This window comes from Miniopterus natalensis, chromosome 5 (genome assembly GCF_054644295.1).
Source record: "Miniopterus natalensis isolate mMinNat1 chromosome 5, mMinNat1.hap1, whole genome shotgun sequence".
NCBI lineage: Eukaryota > Metazoa > Chordata > Mammalia > Chiroptera > Miniopteridae > Miniopterus > Miniopterus natalensis.
Genome location: NC_142085.1, coordinates 70,798,032 through 70,815,237, shown reverse-complemented (window position 1 = coordinate 70,815,237; position 17,206 = coordinate 70,798,032). Strand labels below are relative to the sequence as shown.

At 41.2% G+C, this 17,206-nt stretch overlaps 1 long non-coding RNA gene across 1 annotated transcript; it reads right to left on the bottom strand.

The window, feature by feature from the left end:
• Positions 1-550: 550 nt before the first annotated feature.
• On the bottom strand, positions 551-15,616 carry LOC107530965 (uncharacterized). The gene is made up of 3 exons (XR_001602579.2): positions 15,506-15,616; positions 14,512-14,667; positions 551-609 (listed from the first exon to the last, which is right to left on the bottom strand). It is a non-coding gene; the product is annotated as an uncharacterized LOC107530965 (long non-coding RNA).
• Positions 15,617-17,206: the final 1,590 nt, after the last annotated feature.

Sequence of the window (17,206 nt, the reverse complement as noted above, 5' to 3'; positions counted from 1 at the left end):
ACAAATGTGTTTTCAGAGGAAAAAACAAAAACATTTAATTGGACTTAGAATTTCCATATCTAAATCCCCGGCTCTGACCCCCATGCATCTTCTAGGTACTTCTGTCCACCTGGGGCCTGCAGTTTCAGACACTAGCGGATTCCCAGCCAGGCCTCACCCCACTGTGGGCAACCAATGCACTCACGTTGCTAAATTGGGTCTCTTCCTCCTACACCACGCTGTGCACCAAGCTTTTTTTACAGGACTGCTCAAGGCAGGGCTGGGCCAGCCTCGGGGGCAGGAGGGTGTCCTTTCAGTCTGAACACAGATGGAGGCAGAAGACCTTCTATTGTTGGGCTCACCTATGTTCCTTCCCCTTGAATTTATACCTGAAAAAATGGAAGCAGAAAACCAAAACTTTGCTTCTGCTCTTTTCCTCCACTTCCATTTCCCGTTCTTGCCCCTGGAGCCAGAAGGTGGGCGCTGTGCGTCTACTTCCTCTCCCGCGAGTGGATCCTTCCTCTCCCAGGCTCACACCAGGAGGGCGGGGTGCGGCCCTTTCTTCTGCCCCACTCCAGCCTCAAGGCTAAATGTAATGACTTGGAGTTCGGGAGAGAGGACCCGTAAGACCTAAAATGAGACAGCTTTTAGTATCACACACATTACATGAGGTATGATCAACATGTTTTTACATCTGAGGAAAGGGGGATCAGAAGCCATAGTTACATGGTTACTAGGTGGTGGAGACAGGATTCAAACTCAGTTCTCTCTCACCAAACGTGTGTTCTTCCTGTTACATGTATGGAAAACCAACAGGAGAATTTGAGTCGATGTCTCGAATTCTCACTGGCTGTGTGGTGTCTCTATGCCTCAGTGTTCTTATCTATACAACGTGTTTATAATAAAGTCCGCTTCCTGGGAACATTATAGAGATTAGCTGAGTTAATATATGACAGAGTAAAGCATGTCAGGAGGAATTATTGTTGTGATAAGTTCTGCACCCTACCACATGGGCGATAAGAGAGCTCACTCTCACATACAGGTGATGCTGGGCTTCTTTTCCTCCATTGTTTTCAGAAATTATGCCGCCTAATTAAAATCTCTGTAACTGTATGAGTGATTAGTCTCTGAATCATTCTATAAAGAGATATTTCTATGACAACTCTGCCTTTTAAACTCCAGTCTAAGTGTTTGTTCAAAACAGGTTATCTCATTCCTAATAGCTGCAAGTTGGACTTGTCTACTTACTGCAATTATCTCTGAAAGCATATGTCATAAAAAATTATTTGTCACTGTGAGTATAGTGTGAGTTTTCTTACAAAGAGATTTACTTTCCAATTAGGCATTATTTAGTCTATTATTAACAGAATTTTATATAACCCTAGTATGTGTCATCTCCTATCTTCTCTGGGAAAACTGTGCTAGGAGTCTTATTATTATTCCCTTCTCTCCTTTTTTTTAAAAAAACAACATCTTTTTATTGATTTTTAGAGAGGAAGGGGAAGGATAGAGAGATAGAAACATTGATTGGTTGCCTCCTGCATGCCCTCCACTGAGGATTGAGCCCAACCTGGGCACGTGCCCTGCCTGGGAATTGAACCAATGACCTCTTGGTTCATGGGTTGGTGCTCAACCAGTGGGCCACACCAGCCAGGCTCCCTTCTCTCCTTTTGTATGTGTTTCTGTACTACATTGTTAATACTAATCCTTAGGTCACTGGCACTACCTCTCACAGTGAAGACCTGATGAGCATCCCCTCTCCTTCTGCCAACTCTTCTTCTATGAATAGGACACCCCTTCACCAAGGGGAGTACTTTTCAGGTGGTTAGGATGGGGCAGAATCTTCAACAAGATTCAGTGACTGGCTCAGGGACAGGCCCATGATAGACCCTAGGGAATAAGGGTCTTCCTGGGGACTTCTGTGCTAGAACTTTCTAGAGAAACTTCTCCAGGGGGTTCTTAAACACTAGGATGTACGCCCTGATTTCTGGCAGTCATATTGCCAAGTACCTGGTGAACACCTGTCCAAAGAACGAAGCCAAGCAGAGACACAGTGAAAAAGAAAGAAGGAGCCAGAGCCCTGACAACAACGACTGAGCTCCTAGGACCTGCCAGTCTTAAACCCGTGGCTTCCAGGCTTTATATGTACCAATAAATTCCTCCCCTACTTTTATTTTGTTATGGTTCGAGTTGAGTTTCTGTCACTGGCAATTGAAAGCACCCTAATTCACAGCCCAACTGAGCTGTGAGATGCCATCGATGAGGGTGGTCTCAATGGCTGAAGGGCCCATAGACTCATTGCCTGCTGAAGAAGAGTCATAACCTGGGGGATTAACCAGCCCTCTTCCTTTAACTTTTTTATGGAGGCTGACCTTGGTTTCCTCTTGGATTATAAGTAATATTTTGGGGTTTTATAGCCGAGTTGAACCAGGATACCTGGGTCCTTGTATGATACTGGAAAAACCACTAATTCTTCATTTTCTTCATCTACCAATCAAAGTGATGTACTCATCTTGGAAAGTCACTATTAACGTTATGAAATTGTTAAGATTCCTATGTCCCAGCTGTTCCCTGAATGTCTCATCCTCACACATAAATCATAAGCTCTTTATGTGCAGAAATAACACTTGAAACTTTTCTCAGAGGAAAGAGGGTTGAAGAACTCAGAAACCTACAGTTAATGGAGTAAAATTTCCCAGATGTGCACTAATCGTTGCAGCAGAGATTACATCAAAAACATGAAAGCATAAGCCACAGAAGGATAGTCAAGAATAATAATTTCCTAGCACAAAATTACTTAATATAAATCATTTTTAAAATGTTCATTTTTTTCTCATATAGGTAATAACAATTTTTTTAAGTTTTAGAAAATTTTAATAAAAAGAAAACTCTTTTATAATAATTGCATGGAGAAAAAATTTAAATATTATAATTTTATCCGTTCTTTTCAGCTTTGGGGGAGGAACTACAATTTTTTTTTTGTCCTCAAATAAGGATCAAATGGTACACCCTAGAATTTTTTTCACTTAATGTTTTGAACACTTTATCAATATCATTAGTCTTTAAAATCATGATTTTGATAGTTACAAAATATTCCACCTTGTAAACAAGCCATAATTTAATTTTCAGTGCCATTGAGAGACATTTAGGTCATTTCTGATTTTTCCTTATTATAAATAACAGTGCGATGAAGTTTATAATATATAAATCTTGATATACATCTCTTATTTCCTTAGTTGGTATTAATTAATTAAATAACTCATAACCTAATGATTATAACTATGATGTATGAAGACAAATTAATAATTAATTTACTCATATTTTTAAAAACTGAGATATATAATGGCCAAAGTTTTTGAAAAGGTTTTTACAACAAATGCAGATGTAGTTTCTATGCTGTTTTTTGTAAGGACCCTAATCTAAAGTCAAATGTGCAGTTTAGTCAAGACAGGCATCAATGATATATTCTTTGTCATGTACCTGCAGAATCTGGTGGAAATATCCCCAGGGTTTGATCTCAAAATGCTGTCGATGCTCAGAAGTGTGCTGTCTGCCTGATATTTATCCACACCAAAGTTTCACCATCTGATTTTATTATCACATGACATGAATAAATATTTCATATCTATATCTTATGGTATAACTTACTAGGCATTTTCACATCCACTATTTGATTTTGACAACAAATGTCATAGCAGGAATATTTTATCTCATTTCTAGGTATAGTAAGTGAGGATCAACGTTATCTTTCAGAAAAAGAAATCTTTCAAATCCCATCCTCTCTTTTTGAAACTCTGTGGTGGGACATTGTATTACACGTATTTTTACCTTCATTGTAAAACCCTCCACGGTTGAAGCACTCCTCAGCATGTAGCCTAAGACCTTTCCCGAGCTGGCCCCAAGCTCTCTTCCCACCCTCTTCTCCCACCTCATCAACTTCTTGTCTCCTGACCCACCATGTTCTGCACACTTCCTGATGGGCCCTCTCATGCCTTGAATCCTCTCCATCCCTTGCCTGGTAAACTATTCTCATCCCCTTAGACTGTTTCAAAGGGCACTTTTGCAAAAGGCACCCTAGAAGGCATAAGTCTTTCATTTAGAGTCGAGGGTCCTCATTTGTATTGTTTCACTATTAAAGCACTTACTGTACCATCTTTGTAGTATATCTGATTATGTGTGTTTTCTCCCCAAAAGAGTGCCTTTGGGGTTAAATCATTTTTTACTTGTTTTTGTAATCCCAGCACCTAGCATGCTGCCTAGCACACAGTGACTGCTTTATTGAATGAATGAGTTTGGAGACAGGGCCTCAGATCCTCAGTGTTCGCTGATGTAGTCTAGGGATCCAGTAGAAGCTCCCACATTGCTGCAAGAGTAAACATGTTTGGAGAAGAGTGGTGACGTGCCCGTACAAACATCCAAGTTCTGTTTGTGTGTTCCTGCCTTCCACCAAAAGTTTTATAGTTTGAAGCAAATGCATTTTGTAAAGTTATTTCTTAAAGGAGTAAAGAAAAAGGCTAAAAATATTGAAGAATAATTTCACATGGAATGGGGTAGAAAGAGTCCTGGGCTGAAAGCCATGGTGGATGGGTTTTGTCTTGGCTTGGCAATTATTGAATTAAGTGGCAAATTAATGTTTCTAGCAGTTAATGAATTAACTGGCAAACACAGCACCTTTCTAGGCTTGGCTTCATTATCTAAGAACAAAGGATCTGGACTAGGTGACTCTGACCCCCTTCCAACTCTATTCATTAACAATGAAAACACTCTGATGTGTTTATTTTGTGGTTTGGTTTTCTCATAACTTTTTTTTTAATATATCTTTTTATAGATTTCAGAGAGAGAAAGGGAGAGGTAGAGAGAGAGAAAGAAACATCAATGCTGAGAGAGCCATTGATCTACTACCTCCTGCATGCCCCCCCCCCCCACTAGGGATCGAGCCTGCAACCTGGGCAATGTGCCCTGACCGGGAATCCAACCTTGATCTCCTAGGTCCTAGGTTGACGCTCAACTGCTGAGCTACGCGCAGCTGGGCTCTCATCATTTTTTATCACTGTAAAATTTCATCAAAATTTCTTAATTCATACTTATTAAAGCTTTTTCTATACCTGAGAGGGAAAAATAAAGTATTGTTCCCAGCATTGCCTTCTAAATTGTCTAAAGCATTTCCTTCTACCAAGACCAGGAGTCTAAGGCTACCCCTGCCCAGGCTAGGAGCCCAAGGTTTTCAGCTTAGATGTGTGTAAATTGGATCAGGTATGGCTCAAGTTCAGAGGTGCTTCTCCTATGAAAAAGGGCAAATAAACCCTTAGGCAACAGTCACCTTTCCCAGTGTTTTAATCAGACTTGTCAACCTAGTGTATTGTAGCAGAGCCAGTTACAATCAAAGTTAGCTTGGGGAGCTGCCCAGGATGCTGATCTATAAATGGTATTAAATCACCACTAAATAAATTGAAAACTATAGCATACCTGAAGAAATGAAATTTAGCTCCATTGGAACTGAAGTAGATAAAGCATTTATGTGAGGAAAATAAAAATCTTTCAGCAAGTGTTTTTGTAATGCATCCAAGAGGCAGCACTGTAGATCTCACCATTTTCAGGATTCACATCATACTAAGTCAGCCAGTAGACCTGACCTGAGATCAGCAGAACCAGACAGCTGACATTCTGAAAGATAACAGTACTGTTTGTACTGTGTACAGAAATGAATCACTTATTTTAATATTCTAATTTTGAACAATTTAGTATGCCCCTAAGTAGTTACCTAGTTTGAAAGAACTGCAGGTAATAAATTTATCTTGAACATACAAAAAAGGCATATAACTTTAATAAGTATAAAATCCGCTTTTTTATATGTAACAGTTACTTTTATGTGTCATTTGGCTGGGCTATAGTGCCCAGTTGTTTGGTCCAACACCAGTCTAGACATTGCTGTGAAGGTATCTTTTAGATGGGATTAACATTTAAAAGGGTAGACTCTGAGTAAAGCAGATTACTCTCCATAATGTGGGCAGGCCTCATCCAATCAGTTGAAGGCCTTTGGAGCAAAGTCTGAGATTTCATGGAGGACTTTAGCCTCCATGCTGAAACACAGAAACCACATCTGAGTTTCCAGCCTGTAGATTTCAGAGTCAAAGCTGCAACCCAAACTCTTTCAATTTCCAATCTACTGGCTTGCCCTACAGATTTCAGGCTGTTAGCCCCCACTTTAGCAGGAACCAATTCCTTAAAATCTCCCCCCCCCCGTGTGTGTGTGTGTGTGTGTGTGTGTGTGTGTGTGTGTGTGTGTGTGTATCTTATTGGTTCTGTTTCTCTGGAGAACCCTAGTGCATTATATCCCTACCAAATTTAACTTGAATGAATATTTTAAAAGTGCCCACCTGCCAAGACTTTAATGCCCCAATGGAGGAGTGGGGGGTGAAGGATGGGGAAGGCAAGATTGGAGGGCAGCAACTCTGCTTGAAGATCAGGGGCTAAAGTAAATTTTGTTGAGCAAGGTAGCTTCTAGATACAGCCCCCAGTGACAGGGTGATCCATGTACCCACATCCAACAAATAACTACAGTCCTTCCTAAGTGCTTTCCTAGGCTAGGCACAGTTCTAAACTCTTTACATATATTAACTCATTAATCAGGACAGCAACCCTACTGGAAATAGGTAATACTTGTATTCCATAACACAGATGGGGAAAGTGAGCCTCAGGGAGACTGAGTAAATTATCAACTAATTGTGGACCCAGGATCTAGGCTCTCTCTAGACTCTTAGATTCCAGAAATGAGCCTCTTAACTTTAGCTAAAACTGTCCCCATAGAAAGAGATAATGTCTGCTGAAGAACCAACGGAAGGAAAAATAATCATTTCACTGAAAAAATATTAGGATGTGGAATGGATCTTCTGGTGTATAGAGCCAGAGCTTAGCTAGTCTGGTATTAAAGCTTTTTCATTCCACCTTTGATGCTTTCGGCCTTCTCATTAAGAGGTTAGGGGTATGGGAGAGAAAAAGAATAATGTTTACTGAGTACCTGCTACTATTACATTGTTACTGCTCTTTATGTGTTTTCCTTTGACACCACAGGGAAGGGGTGGCCTTGTTACCACTGGGCAGTGATGAAAGGCCTGCCTTTCCACCAAGTCTCCTCTGCTTCCCCTCTAACCGGGAGGGGGTGGAGCACCTCTCCATTCCTGGGTTGGGTAGAAGTCTAGTCTCTCCACATAGTCTTCACTGATACCATGGCAGTTGGCGGGGCTTGTTAATAAGAGGAGCTAAAAATCCCGGCTCCCTAATCAAGACATTCTGTGACACCCCTGGGCACGGGGATCTACACATTATAGCTTAAGCAGGGGAGACTCAAGACTTTCCATTCAACCTGCTGGCTGGATGAGTTCATGATGCTAGAGTAGAGTGATTATGGTCTAAAAGTTTTCTGTTTTGCTAGCCTACTCCCTTCCTGGTTCTTTGGCTAGAGAGAGGAGTCTTTTGTTGAGGCTCTATTTTTTTGGTCGACACTCAGGGGTGTTTCTGGGGTGATGGCTTCTTCAGCTCTTAATCTGGGATATATGAAGTGAAAAGAAAACTCAAAGAACTCACCAATGTATCTATCATTCCTCGTGTCCTGATGTCCCTCCCCAGTTTGCCCTCCTCTCTCCACCTTTCAGAGTCTGCTCATGTTTGTTTTACATATTAATGTCCAGGGCTTTCTGTTGTACTTAGCAGGAGGAATAGGGAAAATACGTTTGCTCCACCTTCATGAAAGCAAAAAGTTTGACCTGTTTTTGAACATTCAAAAAACCAATTTGTCAAACCATTTTACAAATAACTTTAAGTGGAAGGTAGTCACCACTAGTCTTTAAAATGTTTTTCAACCCACCCTGGCCTGTGTGGCTCAGTTGGCTGGGCATTGTTCCCCGCACCAAAAGGTTGCTGGTTGTATTTCCAGTCAGGGTACATGCCCTGGTGGCCTGCTTGATCCCTGGTAAGGGGTGTGCAAGAGGCAGCCAATTGGTGTTTCACTCTTACATTGATGTTTCTCTCTCTCCCTCTCCCTTTCTCTTTCTCTAAAAATCAATAAAAAATCTTTTTTAAAAAAGTTTTTCAACCCATTGGTGGTCATTTTCACCTAACCTAGTCCCAGCTTACCACCACCTTTTTGAATGTCTCTTCGTTTCCTCTTTTTTTCCCACTAGTCTTTTCCATTTATAACAAACTCAACAAAGTATCCTGTCCACCCTTCTCTAAAGTCTTAGAGAAGTTTGTTGAGTGTTGGCCATGCTCCCAGCTCTGAAGAATGTGTCCAGCTAAACTCTTCCTTCACCCTGAGCAGAGAGAAATCTGCTGAAACATTTTTATCCTGCTGCTTATTAAGTGACCCTGACTAATTTCCAAACTAAGTCACAGATGATGATTATTTCACATTCATTACACATTATCTTCTAAATGTGAAGAAGCCATTGAGTGTTCTAAAAGATCAGCCACTCAAAGTCATCTTTAGAAAAGTAGCAACAGAGTGAAATAAAGGGCTTCAGAGTTGTGTTCAGTGCCTTCTTTACTTAAGTGACATAATTGAACTAATGGAATAAACTGAAAATAATGGCCATTAGTACTTTTTATTTTTTCTTGGAACACATTTAATATATTTTCCTCTAAAATATGTAGAAAATCTAGCATTCAAGTGAGTACATCTATAATCTAATCATCTAAACACGCTATGTAAATTACATAATAATTATTAATTACATAATAATTCTGAGTCATTTACTATGTACCATGAAGTTTATATTAAGAGTAACAAATCTAGAAAAATGTGTTTGGCAAAATTAAAATATCTACACTCAAGTCCTCACAGTTAGGGCATTTTAATAAGAAAAACATTTCAGAATGCTTACATGAAAGAAACATATGAAGACTGTCAAAAAACAAAAACAAATAAGTTATGAAATATTCTTAAAAAGTGATAGAGGGCCAGGCTGGGTGTGGCTCAGTGGTTGAGCATTGACCTAGGATCTAGGAGATCGAGGTTTGATTCCCGGTCAGGGGCGTGCAGGAGGCAACCAATCAATGACTCTCCCATCATTGATGTCTCTATCTCTCTCTCCCTCTCCCTTCCTCTCTCTGAAATTAATAAAAATGTATTTTTTTAAAAAAGTGGTGGAGGCCAAAATATTGAAAAATCCAATTAAATTTTTCATAAAGATAGGTCAATTTTGAAAGAGAAGGACATGTAATAGGGGGAAAGAAAAACTTGCAGAAGTTGCAAATGTTATATAATATCTTTAAAAATCTCATTCCAAGGAATGCAAACAAGCATTCCTGGACAGTCTACTCAGTCCCAGTCTACTGCTGGGAGCGACTGGTGATAAGACAGACAGTTCCTTCTTTGTATCATAGTGGGGAAGACTGAAATGCATATGTAAACCAACAGACAAGGTCATTTCAGCGGGGTGCTAAGTGCTATGAAGAAAATAAAAAAGATGATGTTTTGGAGCACCGCTACAAGAAGGGTCTCTCTTCTGAGAGGGTGGCCAGGGAAGGTCTCCTGGAGGAGGTGGTTTCTTAGCTGAGGCCTGAATGTTGTGACAACAACGCCAGTATAAGGCTTTTGAAGGGAACATGCATGACATGTTTGGGAATCTGAAAGATCCCCAGTGCCCTAGAGCCCAGTGAGCAAGGCCGGGGCGGAAGGAGGTGGTCCAGAGAGGCGAGCAAGTGAGATCACTGTGACTTTTCAAACCGCAGTGAGAACTTCGGATTTCATGCTCCATACCATGGGAATTCACTGGGAAGAACATGGAGAGAAACAGGGTATCCGTTATCCCATGTTAAGGTGGAGCTGTTTGTAAGCATTCGGATGGAGATTCAACCAGGAAGTTAGATGTCTGAATCAGGAGCCCAGGGGAGAAGTCTGGGCTGGAGACATCGATTAGCAACCTGGATGTATAATTGCCATTTGTCTTAGTGTAGGTTCTCCCAGAAACAGACCCTGAGGTAAGCATTTGGATGCAAATAGATAATTTGGGAAATCCAGAAAACACTAATAGGGAGAGTGGAAAGTGGTTCAGAAAAGGGAAGGTAGCCACTTAAGGAGGCACCATTCAGCCAATTACCAAAGTGGATGGTGACAAAGTACTTCTCCCCAGAGTTCTCTTGTACCATTTGAAAGATATTGAAGGCTAACTTTCATTAGTCATTGGTCAAGGATATCCTCCAGGCCTGCTGCATGCATAAGTAGATCAGACTCCATGATATAAGGCCCAGAGCTACAGATACTGGCAGATGGAAGTTGGCCAAGTTTCACTGAAAGGGATTGGGGGGATTGGTTACGATTTCCTACGTCACTCATGTGACCAGTCAAGATTTAAAATTAGAACTGTAGTAGCTCTAGCATCTGAACTCTTACCCATCATTCTATATGGCTTCACCATACAATGTGTTTATCTCAAAATATTTAGAAAATATTGAAAGCACATAAAGAAAGTAAAAATACCAAGAGTCTCCAAGTTTGTGTGTGACCTTGATAACCTGGGAAGTAAGCCTCCTACCTTCTGCCACTTGAATCCTTGACCAATCAGAGGTAACTATTGTTAGCAACATTTTGCCCTAATAAATATCAATGTGATATTGTTTAACCAAAAAGAGGTTAATGTGATTATTCCTTTAAGAATCGTCAATTAGAAAAAAAATCATTATTTGCTGAATTTCAACAATCCCATGTAACCCAGTTCCTTTGTCATCCTTTCTTCAGTATTAAAATCCTCATTATTAACTTGAATATGATTAGCATTTCAATAATACATTTACATAAAGGCCCTATTTTTTTCCAGTATGTTCGCCATGCACAGTTTTCAGTATTTGGTTGTCCTAGTGCTGAGGGTCAGGGTTTGAAAGCTGCTGTGGGCCTCCACCAGCTTTATTTACAACCCCACATGGTTCCCACATAGCTACAGATGGGTCCTGAGGCCTTAGTCTATCACAGATTTCTTCCTATAATGCAGAAGGAGTGACCCAGATTTTTTAAATGCCTACGATAGCCTCTGAAATAGCAGGCTGATTCAAAAAAAGGTTTATATGGAGAAATCAAACAATTTCAGTTAGGAGCTACTCAGAGATTTTATAAATTGCCATTAAATGGGATTCTTTGCATTGGCAACAAGAAGGAATTCAGCCACAGTAAGCCATTTCAATCAATCCGAGTCTATCATCACATGGCTAAGAAGGCAGAAATAATCTAAGCATCCATCTAGCTAAGAGGATCAGCCAGAAGGCTTTATAAATACAACGCAACAGCAGGTTGTGATAGAAGATAAGCCCTCTGTACCAAATAGAAACATTGCTAATTTTTCTGAGCCCTTGGTCAAATAAATTTTTCTAGGTACTTAGAGCAAAAGCCCTATTTCTAAATTTCTTCTGGAAGTGTGATATAAAAAATACCTAACTTATTTACTGGAAATTTTGTAGCCTCTTTCTAGGACACTCTCTGGCTGTATAGTATATCCTTAAGACATATCAAATAGACCATGACTTTTTTATCTTCATCTACACAACTGTCCTGGGAATGGTACCTTGAATTCATTATGGTTTCAAATTAAATTTAAATCTACAAATTTCTCATGTATGCTGTTCAGAAGGTTCTACTCCACAATGTTTACTTGTTAAATATTTGCATTGTTTGCTGGAAATCACAAAAGGCAAAATTGTTGTTCTTGATTAGTACAAATAAATTTTAAAGTGAAAAAAGTAAAATTTGGAGATATCAAACAGGGAAAAAATAATTATTTCCCATTTGGAACTTAAGCCCACAGTTCATATGCATACAGATTATGTTAAAATCAAATTCTGAACCATTTTAAGTATAAGCACCTTCAAATTGCCTTTAGTATTTTATATACATTTTAACACTCCTAACAGTCACATTAGGGGAAAAAATCTTTTTCATTATCTCTCAGTGACAGATAAAAGCATGTAACATTGCATTCGAGTGTCACCCACCTGACTGCCTCTGAACTGCGCTAAGTGAATAGGCGCCCATGTCTTGCCCTCTGAAGGGCCTACCGGGACCTGGTTTTCCTTCCTGGCTTTCTCCTTGGCTTGGCATTACCCCCATCTGCCCTCCGGCTTGCTTTTGGCTTAGCCTGGCTCCCCCTCTAACCCTCAGGTAAAGATGTCTAGGCAGCCACTCCACCTAACTTGGCCTAAGTCCCAGAGAGGATTCCTCCTCTTTCCTGCAGAGCAGGCCTCCACTGCCCCCTCCCTGCAGTCATCCTCCTCATGCAATGACTTACCACTGAGGACACAGAGGCCTGGGAAACAAACTAGCACTTTGGGTTAGAGAAACAGGTGATCCGGAATTACTGGGGTACATTTTACTCTTGGAGGCACATTCAGGTTGTTAAATAGTTCATGCTCAGTTCATATCACATTATCATCAACCATTTTACACAGGGTTTGTGTGTGTGTTGTTAACAAATTACTTAAAACATTTACTTATTTATTGGTTTATTATCTTGTTCTCATTGCCAATTCCCTTTCCACTGCTCCCCTATAGAAAGCTACTCTGATGTATATGTGTATATCTTTCTGTGTTAAATGTGTTGCTGCAAAATGTTCATTAGGATATGTGGTGTTTGTGTGCATATGTGTTCTGTGTGTGTGTGTGTGTGTGTGTGTGTGTGTGTGTGTGTAACATCTCACTTGGGATTCTAGTTATTTAAAAGGTTACTGATTCCGGCAGGCATGGCTCAGTGGTTGAGCCTCGACCTAGGATCCAGGAGATGGGGATTCGATTCCCGGTCAGGGCACATGCCCAGGCTGTGGGCTCCATCCCCAGTAGGCGGTGTGCAGGAGGCAGCTGATCAATGACTCTCATCATTGATGTTTCTGTCTCTCTCTCTCCCTCTCTCTTCCTCTCTCTGAAATCAATATATATATATTTTTTTAAAGGTTACTGAGGAGGTAAAAATGTGAATATGGTTGCTTATGTAAGTAATTTATTTTAAGGCCCAGCTAGTCAGTAATCTCTGCTCTGGCATGGGCTTGGCAGCAGATAATCCCATGTGTAGCATACACACTGTGATGTTGTTACTGAGCCCTTGCGCCCTCTTCGGTATCCTTAGAAACACAGATTTCCTGGCAAGAGACCATCACCCAGGAAGTTGAGCAGTAACTACAGGCTTTTTCCTACACTTGATGGCACCTTTTAATCTCCATATTCCCATTCTCTCTACAGTCCCTTTTGCTGTACCCAGGACAGGGGTAATAAATAGTGAGGCAATTTGTCATAATAAACACTTGGGTACTTTCCAAATTCAAAGTGCTTTCATCAACTAAAGAACAGAATGATATAGTGGGTTTTAATCTTGACTGCCATTTCCTGGCTATTTCATTTTGGAAAACTTCCACATCCTAGATGCAAAATGAGATTAGTAATAACTGCCTTCAGCCGCTGTTAGAATGATGGCCAATGTAACTGAAATACCTAGAGGTGCCTGACACATGAAAGGCATTCAACAAATGGCTGCTGTTATCACATATTTTTTCTAGGGACGCCAAAAAAACATAAGACAAACAAAAAAAATAAGGTAAATCTGAATTTCAGATAAATAACAAATAATTTTTTAGCATTAGTATGTCCCAAACATAGCAGGGGCATAGTTGTATTGACATTGTTTTTATTTGCTAAATCTGGCAACCCTAATTATTTCATTTGGTCCTCAGTACAACCATCAAAGTAGATATCATTCCCTTTTTATAGGTGAAGAAACTGAGGCTCAAGGAAGTTAGTGATGGGAAATGATCAAAACACACTGAGTGGTAGAAACTTTTGTTTTTAACACAGATATTTCCCCCCTCAAATAGAATGCTTCATGGTCTCCATTTCTTTCCTTTCTCTTTGCCCTCATCTCACCCCCAAAGTGCTTCCCACAGTCACCTAAACATAGATGCTCTGTGCATGGGCTGTTGACACAAACCAAGAATAAGGGCTGGCATGGAATTGCTGTGGTATCCTGAAGTATATATACATGGATCCTCTCTCACTCCAAGCAGGGGAACTGACTTTAAACACATGGACTGAAATGAGGTAGGTTAAAAAAAAAGATATTAATTTAATTCTATTATTACTTAGTGCTGATAGAGTACATGTTGACTTCCAGGTGATATTTAGTAAGAATCTACAGTGTGCACTCAGCAATGAGCTGGCTCAGTGTAGGTGCGAGGTGGGGAGACAGGAAGGCACCTTCCGTAGGTCACTAAGCTCCTCAAGATCAGGAATCGGAACATTTTCTGGCATTTTGTATCTTCTCCGTCTATCTCCCACCTACATCACTGCAGCTGTGTCCTGCTCCTCACTGCTCATCAAAGAGGGAATAGAGGAGATACATTCAACCTAGGCATTGACTGTTAACAAGTCATTACAGCTGAGGTTTAGGTTGTCTGTGAGATTGCACTAAGCCAGGTCAGAGTTACAATAACCATCAAGAGTTGGCCTTACTATTCATGATATTAGAAGGAGGTGGGAGAACTTTAAAAGCAGCTTTGAATTACCTTCTTTTGGGGATGCTCCAATTTAAAAACAATCATCATAGACCTAGAGGTCAAGATTCTCATTGTAGGGAGGCTCCCAGAGAAGTGTGATCTCCATAAAGTGTTCTGCCTCTGGTCCTTCTATGGTCTCTTCAGAAGAACTCTGATTTCTTATTTCTGCAAGCATACCCAAGAAAATTTTTTCTATTGTAAGTATATACTCAGAAAATAAATGAACACCCTAGGCTAGTACTTACCTATGGTATTAACTCAAGTGGCTGAAATAAGGATGTGTGGGTGATCTAGCTGTGACATCTGTCACCCCATTGATAGCTGGGGTCAGTTCAGCTGATCTGGCTGGCTAGGTGGGTGTCCCCTTTCTCCATCACCGCTCCCTGTGCGTCCTTCCCCAAGCTGCACACTTGGTCCAAGAGGATGACCTTCCCCCATAGGGGAGAGGACTGTTCTTGGGTCCAGGGTATACAAGCTCCCTGCTAGAACCTCCAAACAAGCTCTCAAGGTCCATACTCACCGCACAGAGAAGAGACCCCTGTGGGTCTTCAGATTGCCACTGCGTCTTGAAGGCTGGCCCCTCTTTTTCTACACTGCATTTTGCTGACTCTTTCACCATTTCTATAGCCTCTTTTTACTGTACACCGGTACCCTTTTCTGCCTATTTTAGCTTTTATTTTCATTGATTTACTTAGTTTGGTGGAAAAGCTAAATTGGGGGTATTATTTTTAACCTGCATAAAAAAAAAAAATTCTCCTTTTTCCCCTTTCCATATTTATAGCAGTCTGATCTGACATCTCCAAGAAGGAAACCTCCGTAAGGTGTGGAAAATGCTTACGGCAGCCGGAAGAGTGACAGGCTAACTGGGCCAAAAAAAACTGCTTATTGTCAACACCTGCATCTCAGCTCATTTCTACACACAGACTGGAAATGTCTGCCTGAAATTTCAATGGCTTATTCTCCAATAAATCTGCAAATTCTTTAGCTCAGGAATCAGAGTTACCTTAAAGTGATGTTTCTCAAATTGTGGGCCGTGGATCAGATTCACCTGAGGTTTTCATATAAAAGGCCAATATCTGGGTCCTGACACAGACCTACCAATGAATCAGAATCTGTAATTAATAATAAGTCTTCAGAATTTTGCTTTAGAAAAAGTATAAATGTGATTTGGAGTTGATGACCTGTCCTCAATTGTCAGCTAGTATGGTCTCGCTAATACCAGTGTGTGACTTCACCACGTCCCTACCTTCTGTGGCTCACTCACCTAGGTGGAGGATGGCCGAGGGAGCCACATAATGACCGCCTGAGAAGATCACTGGGCAGTGCAGAGGGTCATGTTGGGTGAGGCCCGCATTCTGCCACAGCACTCATATGCCCAACTCTAATTTCTCAGTCATGGGTTCAGTACCTGCTGGAACCTCTCAGCCGAGACAGCCTCCATTAGATCTACACACACACAAACAAGAATTCCATAAAGCTTATTTAAATAGTTAACTGGAGCGTGAATGCATTTGCTAATATATTGAAACTACAAATTAAATATCCTGTGGTTTTCCCATTAACTTTCAATGCCTCCTCATTAGGAATCAGTAAAATCATTAGCCAGATATGGTTAAAGGAATTATCTTTTGCCTGATCGGGTCTGGGTTTGTTTTTGGGTGTTTTTCCCCTCTTTGTCTGGCACCTGCATTGTGCCCTGCTGCTCTTCTATATCAGGCAGGTCTCCTTGGGATAGTCATTTCCTCATTATGTGACACTGAATGCCAGTATCCCAGTGTTTCCAGGCTTCCTGTAATTGTTCAAAGTCTGGATCTTATACAAGGAAGCTGCATCAATTGCATTTCTGTGCTCTGATATCTCACTCCCTAATTACACAGACTTGAAGTAGTTCCTCAAAGTTCTGATCTCTATGAAAAATGCCCGTCCCCAGAGAAAAACATGCAGTTTGCAGGCCGCCCCCCCTCTGCTCTGAGCCTCCTCCCAGTTGCCTGTCACCATCATGGGAGGGATGCATGTGTCCTCATTCCGGCAGATGACAAGACTCTAAATCTCACCTGTCCCCTGGGGAATTTTCCTATCTACACAAAAACCCTCTCATTTTATCATATTTCCTGTGACCACTCTCAGAGCCATCTGAGATGCTCCTGTCTCTGTTGTGGAGGCGTCACTAGGGTCCTGCACAACCCTCCCAGCCCGCCTGCAGGTGGGAGGGCAAAGCGACCACTCCCTCGCCAAAGGGGCCCGGGCTTCCCGCCTCGATGCCCACTGGGACAGGCGCATAGGAGCTGGGAAAGCGGTTCAGGCGCCGGTCCTTTGCTTAGGGGGTGAGCTGCCTTCACAGGGCAGCCGGGAGGTGAGGCCCAGGCACACGTGGTGTGCAGAGGAGATCCTGCTCCTGTGCTGCTGTGTGAGGGACAACCTGGAGATGTCAGCCATAGGAGCTTTGGATGCATAAGGGAGAGGCCGTAATGTTGAAAAAGGCCCTGCTCCCCTTCTCCCGTGAGAATGAATGTAGTTAGTGACCCCCCAGGTTCAAAGAGAGATAATCATGTGAGTTTTATTTCATTTAAAAAAATTAGCTATTGTTGTACCAGTTAATAAAAATAACATAGAATCTTACTCGGTGCATTGTGGGTATTGACAGACCTATCATGAAGTCCTTCAAAGCAGGAAATTGAATCTTAAACTGTGCTTGGATTTTGTT